Genomic DNA, 14422 nt, shown 5'->3' on the forward strand with positions numbered 1-14422 from the left:
AGTTATCTCAACAGGTGTGTCCCGAGTGGATTAATTTTAAAGGGAGGTTACTATGTTGTAGTGTAGGTGTTTTGACCAAGATGCTTTCAGAGGTAATATTTTTGGCAGTCACTAAAGAGTTGCCAGACAATAAATGAAAAATGAGAAACAAACGTACAAGAATATTAGATGGTAACTGAAGACAAGTCTTCCATTTGTGGTCATTTTCCAATTATTGTTTTCTTTTATTTTGATTATCAGTTTTTAGATTATTGAAGGGAAAAAGGAAAATATTCAATACCCATTGACCTCACTCATCATGGAGCCATACATAGAAATGCTGCATCATGGAAGTAAGACACTGCAGTTACAACAAGGTTTTGGAGGTAGTATACACAAACACTAGCCTCACATCAGTGTCCACAATAGCTGTTAAAAAAGCCCAACACTGGCTCTCAGTTGACTTCAGTGCCTATTTGAAGAAATTTTTAGTGTGCACACTTATTTCAAAATATTCCAAAAATGACAATTTCAAAACTCAAGCATTTTATCTGTAAGGAAAATATAATTTCAAGATAAATAATAACACTCTCAAAACTGTAGCAAATGTTATTTTACATCCAGTCAATATTAACAACTTTAAAACTTCTTGTAAAAGTCAGTTCCCTTTGTGACTTTGTTTTTCCAATGCTTCACTAAAAGTGTTCACACATTCTTGTTGCTTAGTCTTGGTTGGGTGAACCAAATGATGAAGAGATTGTTTCATCCATTATAATGCAGTAGGTCATGGGTCAAACTCAGTAAAGATAAGCACATTTATGTTGACATACAGGTTGTAAGATATAGTTTCTTTGGACAAACTGGAGTAGTCAGATGTCTTAATTTAATTGTAGAAGCTTATGATTCTCTCAACATTGAAAGAATGAGGTGAGTACACTGCAATTCTGGCAAACCCAGTGGCCAATGTTTCATAGTCATCTAGATTTTTTACAAGTTTTGAACAGTTTGTAGCAATGGAAGTAATTTTTGAACCAAGGATCTTGACAGCATCATGGTACTCTTCAGAAATAGTTGCTAGTGTTAAGTTATGTACTGTTTGTTCATAAATTGCCATTACTTCATCATTATTTGCATTGAATGGACAAAAGCACCTCAACAGGTTACGAGTGGTTTCATCAAATAACTTTCTATTAGAAACTGCTTGAGTGATTCCAATATCTCAAATATCACTGTAGAGAAACTTCTTTTACCATCACTTAAATACAAATGATATTTTATTTCTATGGCATTTTTCTAATTCTTTAAGCTCTATGCCATGGAATTGTCTTATGTCAGCTTGGTAGTTTTGATAAAATTCTGCTTCTCATCCACCTAAAACAGATGACTGATTGAGCTCATTAAGTCATTCCAAAGTATTACACTTCCATTTTGGCAGATCTGTGATGTTAAAGTTTTCCTGCTATATTTTGTTTCTGTGGTGTCTTGAAAACACAAACAGCAAAAACCATGAGTTGAATAGTATCTGCTTTTGTCGGGTGAGTGTGATAACCAGAAAATACTGCATATTTCACCAAAGCTACTCGAGGGCTATCTACGCTAACTGTCCCTAATTTAGCAGTGTAAGACTAGAGGGAAGGCAGCTAGTCATCACCACCCACTGTCAACTCTTGGGCTACTCTTTTACCAACGAATAATGGGATTGACCGTGACATAATAACACTCCTACGACTGAAAGGGCGAGCATATTTGGTGTGACGGTGATTTGAACCCGCAACCCTCGGATTACGACTCGAGTGCCTTAACCACCTGGCCATGCTGGCCCTCTGACCACATAGAGGAATCTACATCGAGTGGCGGAATACCGTGAACGTAAAATAACCAGATTAGGTTTTAAAATTTATATAAAAGACACTGCTGTATGTTTTGCATATTTCTTTCAGCCTTTTCTTCAAATGTTTCATTCATAATTGGTTTAATTCTCATCATAATGTTGGGCATTAATTCAATAAACAAACTACTCTGGATTAAGATTTTTTTACTTCAAAAATCTCTACAAGCCAAGACGATTTTGTGTCTTGATAAATATCTTACTCAACAACCAAACAACTCTTAAACTTACGACACTCGTATTTTATACATATATAAGTTATTTATTTCTTCAGTTATTTGTTTTGCGATTAACAACGTAAACACACATTAAGTTTAAACTTTTAACATATTGCATTTCAAAGAAGTTTATCTATATAGTACTAAGAGGATAAGAGGCTTTTGTGTATCTTTTAATTGGACTATTATTGTTTTAACGTATGTTGCATAACGTTATTTAATTTTTTTTAATTCCAGTCGCTCAGTTGTAAATCTGACGGTTTATAATGCTAAACATTTTGTTTTGATAACTATGTTCGACATAGTACAGATAACACATGGTGTAGCTTTGTGCTTAATACCAAACAAACATACAAGTTATTTAATTTGTTTTAATTTGTCTTCATTAGCATTAATTATTTCTGTACTGTATGTTCAAGCAAGTCGTGCCATTTGTCTATGTAGTTAAATAGTAGCACGTGTCACAGTAATTTATTCTGAATGTTAAATTCTTATAATGTTATACTGTAGGACCCGCCTATGAAACAATTATTTTTAAGCGATTTTTAAGTCACATTCTGCACAGTTAATTTTATTAAAGCCTGTCTACTTTCAGTTAGAGTTGTGTGTTAAATTGGCTATATTAGTTCTACTCTAGCTAGCTTTAATCTGAAGATAATGATAATCAATGTCCCAATTAATACAAAATGTGATTTAGTTTATTTGATCAGTGTTTGACTCAGTTCCGTATAGTGATTATTGTAATAGATAAACACGTAAACTTACTAAATGTGATATCAGCCATATATATGCATTAGATTATATGAGTTAAATTAAGCTTAAACACTTCTAAAAAAATACAAAAAAACAGAGCAAGATAGTGACCCATCCTGAGGGGTTTCGTAGTTCACAGGAAATTATACCCCTCAACCTATGTTGTGGTTGCGTTAGTAAAGATCATAAAATGTCCTCACATTTTCAATTTATTATTTATGACGATGCTAGTAACAAACCCAATACGAATAGGGTCTGAATGTAATTTCTAGATATCACTAATTACTGGAATAATTAAACTATAGAATATCTTCCTCTTTCTGTAAGCATTTGTTTTGTTTTATGGACTAGAGGGTCATAAATGTACGACTGAGAGTCTATATGTTCATAGACACTCTCCTCACCAAATCCCTTAGATGAGTTGCTTTTAGCGCCTCTTTTGGAACTCCTGAGTACAGTTATGTAGAATATTAGGAAATTTCCTTTTGTTGTTACTTAAAAACATTTATTCCAATGCTATCCCATTATACAATAGATACATTAAAAAAGGGATGGCCTGGAACAGCTAGGTGGTTAGGGAGCTCGACGCGTTATCTGAGTGTCGCGCGTTCGAATCCCCATCACATCAAACATGCTCGCCCTTTAGACCGTGGGAGCGTTATAATGTGGCAGTCAATCTCACTATTCGTTTGTAAAATAATATTCCAAGAGTTGGCTGTGGATGGTGATGACCAGCTGTCTTCCGTCTCGTCTTACACTGCTAAATTAGGGACGGCTAGCACAAGTAGCCCTAGTGTCGCTTTGCGCGAAATTCAAAAACACAAAAAAGGGAAGTAGCCATCACAATAACATTTGTCAATAAATCTGGACTTTTCTTCTGCACAAAGAATTAAAAGTTATTTTGGTGAACGTCAAGTGTTTACTTTTAAAAAATCAGTAGATTATGGGCCCTTTAAGCTTTACGGAATATTAAGGTGGCCTTTCTACCCTCACCTTTAAACCTCCTTCATTAAAGCTGATAGTTAGATAAGTGGACATGTTTTAAATATTCATCCCATGGCTTTATGATGTGTTCTAAGCACCAACATATTTCAGTTTTAAGTGCTCCAGTAGAGTTTATGAAAGTCTAAGGCATCATTAAAAATTAACTACATTTATATTTGCATGCATCGTTTATCAACTTTATAATCATAATAATATGAATAGGTTAAATTATACTATAATTAAATATAGAAAGTTTTATTTCTGTATCTTTAGTTCTGTAATATGATTGTACAAGATTAATATTTAATAAATGTAGAATTATTTTTTTTTTTGTTTGTTTGTTTGTTTGGGATTTCGCACAAAGCTACTCGAGGGCTATCTGTGCTAGCCGTCCCTAATTTAGCAGTGTAAGACTAGAGGGAAGGCAGCTAGTCATCACCACCCACCGCCAACTCTTGGGCTACTATTTTACCAATGAATAGTGGGATTGACCGTCACGATATACGCCCCCACGGCTGGGAGAGCAAGCATGTTTAGCGGGCGCGAACCCGCGACCCTCGGATTACGAGTCGCACGCCTTACGCGCTTGGCCATGCCGGGCCTATGTAGAATTAAACTAAAGTAAAACATTGGTTTTCGAAACATTTTTGCGGTTCATCGCGTGGCAGGTGCTTTAGTACTTTCCTGCTTCGGTTTTATAGAATATATTACAGAAAGTCTTGGAGTCGTTAATCTGTGATGTAGATTACAAAACTCACGTGTCAATGATGTCGATTGGTATTCAAAACAACAAATATCAAACTATGTAAAGCTAATTTAAGAAAGTTTATTTATTGTTATTTATTTTATTGTGTTAAAACTACACAATGGGCTATCTTTTGAGCCCACACGGTTATTGAACCAAGTTGTTTGTGTTATAAGCATTCAGAAGTGAAACGAAAATACATCAAAAATATTTTCAGTTTTCATATGCAATGAGTAAATTGTGTGTGTATATATATATTTTACAGTTACGATTGTTTCGTAATAGTTAGCGTGCTGGATTGTATATCCTAAAGTTCAAAGTTCGCGTTCCTTTACCACTCCTCAAATTTAGGCCGTCGGTGCATTATAAGAGTGACGGTCAATCAGAAATAAATGTATTCTAAAAACTGGTAGTGGGTGTTGTCGGTCGGCTTTATAATTTCTCGGTCTAAAATTAGGCCACCTAGAGCAGATATTCATTGAGTTGCTGTAAGCAAGTATCTACAGAACAAACGATTCCTAATTATTACACAAAAATAAAATATTAAATAACGTAACAAGCAACAGATATGTTCGGAAAATTTGAACAAAAGAAAATGGATACGACGTTAAGCAAAACGTAATAAATTTTCAAGTGATACCAGTGAAACGAATTCTCTATCTTATAATGAAGAAATGCTGTTCTACTTCAGAGAGGCAGAGAACGGTAATATATGCAAGAAAACAAACAAAAATAACATCAGAGTACAAACGCAACTACCTACGTCATGAGATGCCTCAAGTGAAAGAAGGAAGTGTTTAACCTCAAGACATTTCTAAACTTTTACACAGAGAAAATAAACAGGGTTCCGAAAATTTATTTCTCCCAACACTGTTTAAAAAATATATATATAGGTTTTAAGTTATGTGGTTTTTCAGGTATTTACATCTCTGAGGCCCTAAATTGTGGCTTTTAGCAGTACTTACAACATCAACTGCTAAATATTTTAAGGTTTAGCCAGGTAATTCGTTAGAATGGCCGTACATTTCATAATTGTTGGTAAACGAATTGTATCAATTACCTCTTTCTGATCTTAATTAAAAAAAACAAAAGAAACATTATCATCATATTAAATATATAAGTCAAATCCTATTATTCTGTTCAGGTGCATACCACGTTATTAGACTGATAACATTTCATACAAAACAGTTAACTGGAAAATATCCTATACAGGGTGATAATTTTTTACAAGTGATATATATATAGTTAACATTCCACGGCCTCGTTCAAAATATTTTCCGTAGAATCCAGTACTCTAATAGCGTGCCTACATATATTCCACTACTGACTTAGATACAGCAAAATAAATCACCAATAATCAAAGTGAAACATTTTAAAATTATATTATTCTATAAAGAATCATGATCATATTGCTCTAGAAAACAATACTTAATAATTTAAATAAAACAATAAACTGAAGTAAATTATCAAACTTGAAGACAAAATTGGCCTAATTTATTTTAATATTGTTCAGCGAGTATATAAATCACTAAAGGGAATTTTTTCACTACACTAATGGTAGTTTTTTTAGTAGATTTATATTGAGGTCAGCCTGTAATCTAAAAATTAAAACCTTCTGTTTGTATTTTCCTAATTAGTCCAATATCTTAAACTATTTTAATTACTTAGTTAAATTTTAGTTAAATCTCCCTACAGATAGCTTTATTTAATAAGTAAATTCATTGCGTATAGATACGTACTACAAATCTATGCATAAAGTGGAGTAAGTTATATAAAACCTATTCTGGAGCCACACTATATTGTTACATTTCATGTCGCGAAGTCCTACACACTGTTTTCCAAAGATGGTATAATTGAACAATATCTCTACAGCGTATTTCCCTCTACAAAACGTTCGGCGGTAAGGATGTCATATCCAATGTACATCATTCCGCCCTGTAGGTTTTCCATAATCCTTGTGGTGAACGGGTGGGAAGTTTTCTCAGAAAAAAAAATTACTTAATCCAGAAACTTTGTTGGTAAGCCTTCGTGGAATTTTCATTACAGCAGGTCTCAATACTTCAGTTCTAAAATACAACTTGCTGCAATTTGATCCAAATTGCTTTGTTTTTTTATGCCCTTAAGTACAAGTAGTATCTCCTCTTAAAATTTTTATTTTCTTTATCTGCACACATTTTTAAGATCTGACTGGATGAATATTTTATGTCGAAAAATCTATTACATATTCTACCCAAAACAGTTTTTGGTGCCACCACATTACCTACGAACGCCAAGCAATGTCAAAATGTAGTTATGATACATTTTTTTAAACCACAATTATATGCTGTTTTTCTCACGTGATTTGCTGATCTGCATGTTCAAAGTTATGTTAATATAACATTCTCAACCCTTTGTATTAGGGTACTGGATTTCATTTTTTATATTCATGAAATGTCATTTTCTTCATTCGTTCATGATATTTAGACACGTGAATATAATATATATATTATTATAATATCTATCTAATCGTTTTTGTTATTTGATTTAATGTCAGTTATATCTTTCTGTTTGTATTATTATGTTAATACAGCGAGGACATACCTCAGAACAGAATGACAAAATATAAAATGTAGCGTTGCATCTTTCAACGCAAACTCGTAATAGCCACACACTTTTTATGAAATGAAAGCGCATGCGTGAATTTTCAACAGCTCTACGTGCTTGGCTGTGTTTAACATGATTTAACCGATTGTTAGAATAATTTAAGAAACTAATTCTTCGTCGCCTTTATAAAACCCTTAGTCTATTGAAACGTCTTAACAATACCAGCCATGATCACGCACAAAACACTCTCGCTAATATTTTCTCGTGCTTTTCAGTTAGCAATTCTGGTAGGTTGTTTCGCTGGGTTTATTTTTCAGGCTCTCGAGTTTGTTACATTCTATTATGAATATCAAACAACTGTGGAAATCAAGATTGAATCTATTGATAAAATATCCTTACCAGCCGTTACATTCTGCTCTAGGAGCAAGTAAGTATTAAGATAAAATATATAATGAAACATGAAGTACAAATTAATGTTAAAATTGGAATTTTCTGGTTAAAAGAGAGTCAGTATATATTGGTTGAATTGAAATAGTTTAAAACCAAAGTAGCTAAAACGTGAAAAACATAACTACACAACTTTTTTACTTCGGTTCAGTTTAATAATGCTTTTTTTTCAGCTGTTTATATTGTAATTAATTATGTTAATATACAAAGGGCAACCACAGTCAACAGGTCCTTGTTTGTTAGACTAGAAAGTTACATCTCCTAATTTGTTTATTTTCAGATATACACATATTCCAAATAATCCTGCTCCCCAGTGTCACAGTGGTATATCTGCGGACTTACAACGCTAGAACTCGGGTTTCAACAACCGTGGTGGGCAGAGCACAACAAGCCCATTGTGCAGCTTTGTGCTTAATTCCAAACATAAACCAATCAAATAATCCCAGTCAACGATATGACTATTTTTCAAGTACATTTAATAAATCTAAAAGTTTTATATTTTCACATTCTTCTGTGAAACAATTTTTAAAATAACTATCATTAATGATCAAAGTGCTACAACTAAAACTTTAAAGAGAGGAAAGACATGCTTCTCCATTATATAGTGTTTGCTCCTCATTTGTTACTCTCCATTGTTATACATAAAATCAGCTTTTAAATCTTTCTCACACTGATTAGCAAACAACATTTGACTTTGATGATGAACTTTAGTTCATTTATTTGTTTATATATATATAAATATATTTTATATATATTTTTTATTTACGATAATAGCAAAGTTAAAGTACCATGATCCAGTTACAAAACTGTTACAGGTTTTAACGACCATTGTGAATTATTATTTACTCCATACAAAAAAATGTGCTAGTTCATTAACATTGGAATTAAGTTCAGTTCTACCTTAAATTCTTAAAAGATGCATTCATCTGTTCTGTAATTCTTATACACTGGTCAACAAAGTGAGTAATATAGATTCACATTATAAAACGAAGATCGATCAGTTTTCGAAACTCTTAGTTGACATGTGTTGAAAGCTGTTGTTAGATGTTTAGTTATTAAATTACTTTACTTGTGATGAGAAATATGCACTGGTACTGGTGGGGTTTATTTTACCAACATAACTGCGCTTGACTTACAGAAAATCATTTTTGCAATATTGCATTGTGAATAAGTGTAAATTAATTAGTTCTATCTTTATATCATGTTATTTTATACTCATGTGATTTTACTGTTCTCAAAAAGCTAATTTAATTATTGTCCAATGGCACTGGCAATTCATACACTATTAAATTTGTGACATATAACTTTAATTATAAAGGGTTAGGGCAATAGTTGTCTTAGTTTGTTAGCAGGTAACATTTACTGTACAGGTTAGGCCAATCATAGTTTTAACGTAACATACAAAACAACGCAATCAGAAAGTGTTATGACGCGCACTACTTTAATATTGAGAGAAAGAACAGGCCCCTTGGAATCGTGATTAATTTACAGATTAGGCCAACTATCTTTCCAACAAATTAGCTAAATTATGTCACAAACAAAAGGGCCCCCCACACACGTACGTTTCAAATACCCCCTCAAACCAATGGAAAGCATTGTTTATCTCTTTTGCTCTTTATATTTGATAGTATCATAAATATCTGGTAATACTAAATAATGATAGAAAGGTTAACGTTTGGTAGACTATGCAAGCAAATAGTAGAGCTTCAGGTTGTGTAAGGGTCAGCAGAACGAAATACATAGTGCTTTTTTCCCAACTTATGACTCGTTTTGGTAAACAATTGTAGCTTAAAGATGTACGTTTATTGAAATGTTATCACCAAATATTTACATAACATAAAACTAATTTATTCATTACAAACTTAAACACAATATAGATGCGATTTAAATAAAGTAAAAACATTTTCGGTGTTGACAATCAAGTGTGTATGTGTGTATTCTTATATGAAAGCTTTGCCCACCGAGAGGACTCAACACCTTAATTTTAGCTTTGTAAATCCGAAGACTTACCGCTGTCCCACCAAAGCCCATTAATTTAAAACCTATCATCTAAGCTACATATCACATTTTTCAGGATTTCTTACATGCTTTTCTTGTCTTCTTCACCTATTTGCAGAATGAATTTTTCGCACTGGTGTGTAATTAGGCCCGGTGACTGTCGTACGGATGTAAGTTTCTTAAGAATCATTTTTTTAAAAATTCGTATAACTTATATATAAAACCTTACTGTATTATTTTTTTATTTTTATTATTGATGGCAATATTTCAGTTATGTATTAGTTTGTCTCTTTTGTGTTAATATGTCTTGTCTGCTTTAATACACGTTTTTCTGTGTTAATACGTATTGTCTGCTTTAAAACACATTTTTCTGTGTTAATACGTATTGTCTGCTTTAATACATGTCTGTTTTTATTTGTATATTAGTAGATTTTCAGCAAGTACCTCTGGAATTAAGCATATTATTATTATATTATTATGCCACTCGATTCCATGAAGGAACATAGGGCCGCAATCGCTTGCGGATTCATTAACAGGTTGGTTTTTTTAAGTGAGCAGATTGTTAGCCTACTGCACAACCTCCAATCAAGAGGAGAAACCTGAGCCGTCCGTAATTTTGCAGTGTAAGACTAGAGGGAAGGCAGCTAGTCATCACTACCCACCGCCAACTCTTGGGCTACTCTTGTACCAACGAATAGTGGGATTGACCGTCACATTATAAAGCCCCCACGCCTGAAAGAGCGAGCATGTTTAGCGCGACTGGGATGCAAACCCGCGACCCTCGGATTGCGAGTCGCACGCCTAACGCGCTCGGCCATGCCGGGCACAAGCATAACTATCCTTAATTTTAAATTAGTAACAAGAGGAAGGTCACCAGGTACAGCACCTGTCGCTCACCACATGTGATTTATCTAGTTTTTTAAGTACCACTCTAATTTACTATCACTTTTTAATGTGTCTATAGCTTAAAGTATGAGCTATATTATCATTTATTAAGTTTTAAACCCATCCCCCGTCCGCAGCCTGGATGTCATAAAATAATTCTGAACTTATACCCTTGGGATGGTTTTACACAGTTTACATACTAAGTTAACCAAGAGTTGCTTTGAATTCCTTTGAATGAAAAATAGTTTGAAAATATCGTTTTACTAGTAAATTTTCATATTGCCTTCTCCAATCGTTAGTATTCCACCGTACATGCTAGTAGAGGGTCGATACGTTCATACAGTTTGATGGGAATAAGATAACAAAATAACATGAGTATAAGTATAATACATAAATTCCGAAACGTTAAGGCCCCGGCATGGCCAGGTAGTTAAGGCACTCGACTCGAAATCTGAGGGTCGCAGGTTCAAATCCCTGTCACACCAAACATTCTCGCCATTTCAGTCGTGAGAGCGTTATAATGGTACGGTCAATCCCACTATTTGTTGGTAAAATAGTAGCCCAAGAGTTGGTGGTGGGTGGTGATAACTAGCTGCCTTCTCTCTAGTCTTACACTACTAAATTAGGAACAGTTAGCGCAGATAGCCCTTGAGTAGCTTTGCGCAAAATTCCAAAAATAAAATGGCCAAAACGTGGGACATTGTTGGAATAACTAAAAGTTGATTTAATGAAAATGTGCCGTAAGAATAAGACAACTTTTATTTTTTTAAACTGCATACAGTTATATAACTGAGAGGTTGAATTGGTTTTATATTTCTTGGATATAACTTTTAATATTTCTTTTAATGTGTTGTACAGTGAGCTTGAAAAAACTTCCAACCAACTAATTTATATATATAACTAATACTGTAATAGATATTTTTTACTATATACTATTGACTTACATGCACCTATAGGCTAACTAGTATAATCCATGTATAAAAGAACAAAATAAAATTATTCTTGGGCATATGTATAAAATAATAAATAATCATATAGAGTTTTATCTTTTACTCAGCACAATAACCTTTTTGAAATTTAGATTGATCTACAGTATCAATACATGACATGTTTCGATACTTACGCGTCATCTTTAGTTGTGTAAATCATAAGAATATTTCATTATTTATATTTTCTCTCCAATCATTTTGTATCTTAATTTACTTGGTTTTTACAGGATATCATGTTATCTATGTGTATTTTGTTGCGCCAGTTTTTCCAATCTTATTTAACACATTAATAATCTTAAAGACTTCTAACGATTCACGAATGCTTTCTGGTATTATCATTTTTACACTGAGCTAATAACAGTTCTTTTCCATTGGATTCCGTATTTCGTTATACTAACATGTTTGGCTAATGAAGAAATATCGGTATATATGCATACATATTATGCATATTTAACTCTTTAAATTTATTCACCCTATATTTTAGGTTCTTTGTTCTCTGATTTATGTATCAGGTCATCCCTTAAGTAATGTCCGATTTTAGGTTTAGAAAAAGAGAAATGATCTCATACGTTTTTAATGTATGTTCCATTATTATTAATTACTTTCTGCCAACGATTCACAAGCTCCTGAATACCACTTCTATAAAATTATTGGGGTTTGGAGGGAAAAAAATTGTTAGAGGATATTGACATTTTAATGTGTTCCAAACTCTTTTTCATCAAGGTACTTCTGCAAACTTCGGAATGGATAATAATCAGATGGGGCAAGACCTGAATAATAAAGAAGGTGTAGAAGTTTTTCCCAGTCTAGTTTTTCACTCCTTGCAGATGTGATCCTTGCTGTATGGGGCCGTGCATTATCCTGGTGTAACACAACACCTTTATGATTAATCAAAACAGACTTCTTTTTTTCAGTGCAACATTCGAGCGCTCTAACTGTTGACAGTAAAAGTCTGATGTAATCATTACATTGAGTGGCAGCAACTCAAAGTGGATCACACCATCAATTACCCACCAAACGCTGAACAAGAGTTTCCTAGGGTGGGGGTTCATTTTGAGCTGTACTTTAGCCAGTTTTCCTGCACTGAGCCATTGTCTGCGGCGATTAACATTTTTATAAAATATCCATTTTTCTTCTCCAGTCACTAACCTGTCCAAAAGAAGTGAGCTGTGTCTACTAGAGTTACTCTAAAGTTGACTTCTGTCAAATTATGAAGGACCCATTTCCCAAGTTTTGACACCTTTACAAGCTGTTGCAGATGACATTGAACTGTTGAATGGGTTGAATTAAGCTTCTAGGTCAGTTCTTCAACTGTTACAGCACAATCTTCACCAAGTGCAGCCAGCAGCAAGTCATCATTAAGTTCAACAGGACGACCTGAATGTGGCGCATCACTTCAGCTGTAGTCACCTGATCTGAACTTCGACATTTTCTTTCATTGAGAGACTCCGCACCATAAACACCTTGAATGTTTCATGTAGTTTCTGCTGCACTATTGCCTTTTTTAAAATTCATAAAGCATTATATGCTCCTCAGACACGTCCATCTTCATAAGGGTTTATTTAATTAATGATCTGAATAAGTGGATTTGGGTTATTTGTCTGAACATTTTTATACGCATCCTACTACATATTTGAGTCATTAAAGCCTTCTACAAAGACAGAAATGATGATGCACTTTCTGTATTAAATTTTTGAACATTACTTATGGGATGACCTGATGCATACATTCAACAGTTATTTTAAGATACCTGTTTTATTCCATTACTTTAACTTTGTCCTTAATTTTATTTTATATTGGTTAATCTTATTTATGATTTATCCATAGAATAAAAATTTGTGGTTGTTCTTTAATATTATTTATCCTTAAAAATAGATAAAGTTTATAGGGTAAAAATGACACTTCTTGTTTAGTGTTTTCACATACTAAAACTATTGTCATCGCATTTCTGTTTCATAAATTTATTAACTACTTTATCAATGATATTTGTAACATGTTTCACCAATAGTATTCCTTATATAATTATTTTTTTAGAAAAAAACTTTGTAACACTATATACATAAAAGTAAAATGCTAAAATATTTTTCAACTCTTGTATGACACTATTGTTGATGTCGTAGCATGATAAGAGGGAAACGTTTTCAATAAATTGTAATCTGTGACATTTTTTTATTAAAAAAATTAATACGTCTAGAACAAAGAAACTCATTTTGTTCTCATTCATAAGTGAATGTAATAGAAAACTAAAAAATATTATTAACGTTACTTTACCATGTCTACATGTCATGAAGGTGCCATCAATATACCTAATCCAAGTTTCTGGTCTAAAATAAGTAAGGGGTGACAATATTTATTTCAATCTTCTATTCTACATTCTCAAAATTTTCTTGTGTGTTGAACTGCTTAATACATGTTAAAAGTGCTAGGGCTGTGGATTGTTAGATGGCAGCACATTGCCTCTTTGCAGCATTTTTCCAAAGGTGCTTAAATTTTATACTAAATAAAATGTTTTTATATGTTGTAAACATATATACGAGTATGTCATTGTATAATAAACATCCATAAGCTCAAATCTGTTGAAGTACATACTTAAATAAATATAGAAATCAATATTTAAAAAACTAAAAGTTACGCGAAACGGTAATAAAAGTATAGAATTAGCTTTGATACTTCAATGAAGAGGTTATTGTTTTCGGCTGCATTTATTTATTTATTTGGAGCAAATAGTACTTGCAAGAAACACCTGAAAACAACTACATATACAAAGTTTATTGAGAACAATATTGTTTTAATGCATTCTATTTTGATAAATCCTTAATCTTTTAAAAAAATTGCTGGGGTTAATTATATCGTACGCAGAGTCGTCCAGATATAATTAAAATAATTGTATTAAACCCCAAAATAATTTTTACTACTTTGTAAAGTTTCATTATTAATGTTTTTGGAAAATATT

This window comes from Tachypleus tridentatus, chromosome 6, assembly GCF_004210375.1.
Source record: "Tachypleus tridentatus isolate NWPU-2018 chromosome 6, ASM421037v1, whole genome shotgun sequence".
Classification (NCBI taxonomy): Eukaryota; Metazoa; Arthropoda; class Merostomata; order Xiphosura; family Limulidae; genus Tachypleus; species Tachypleus tridentatus.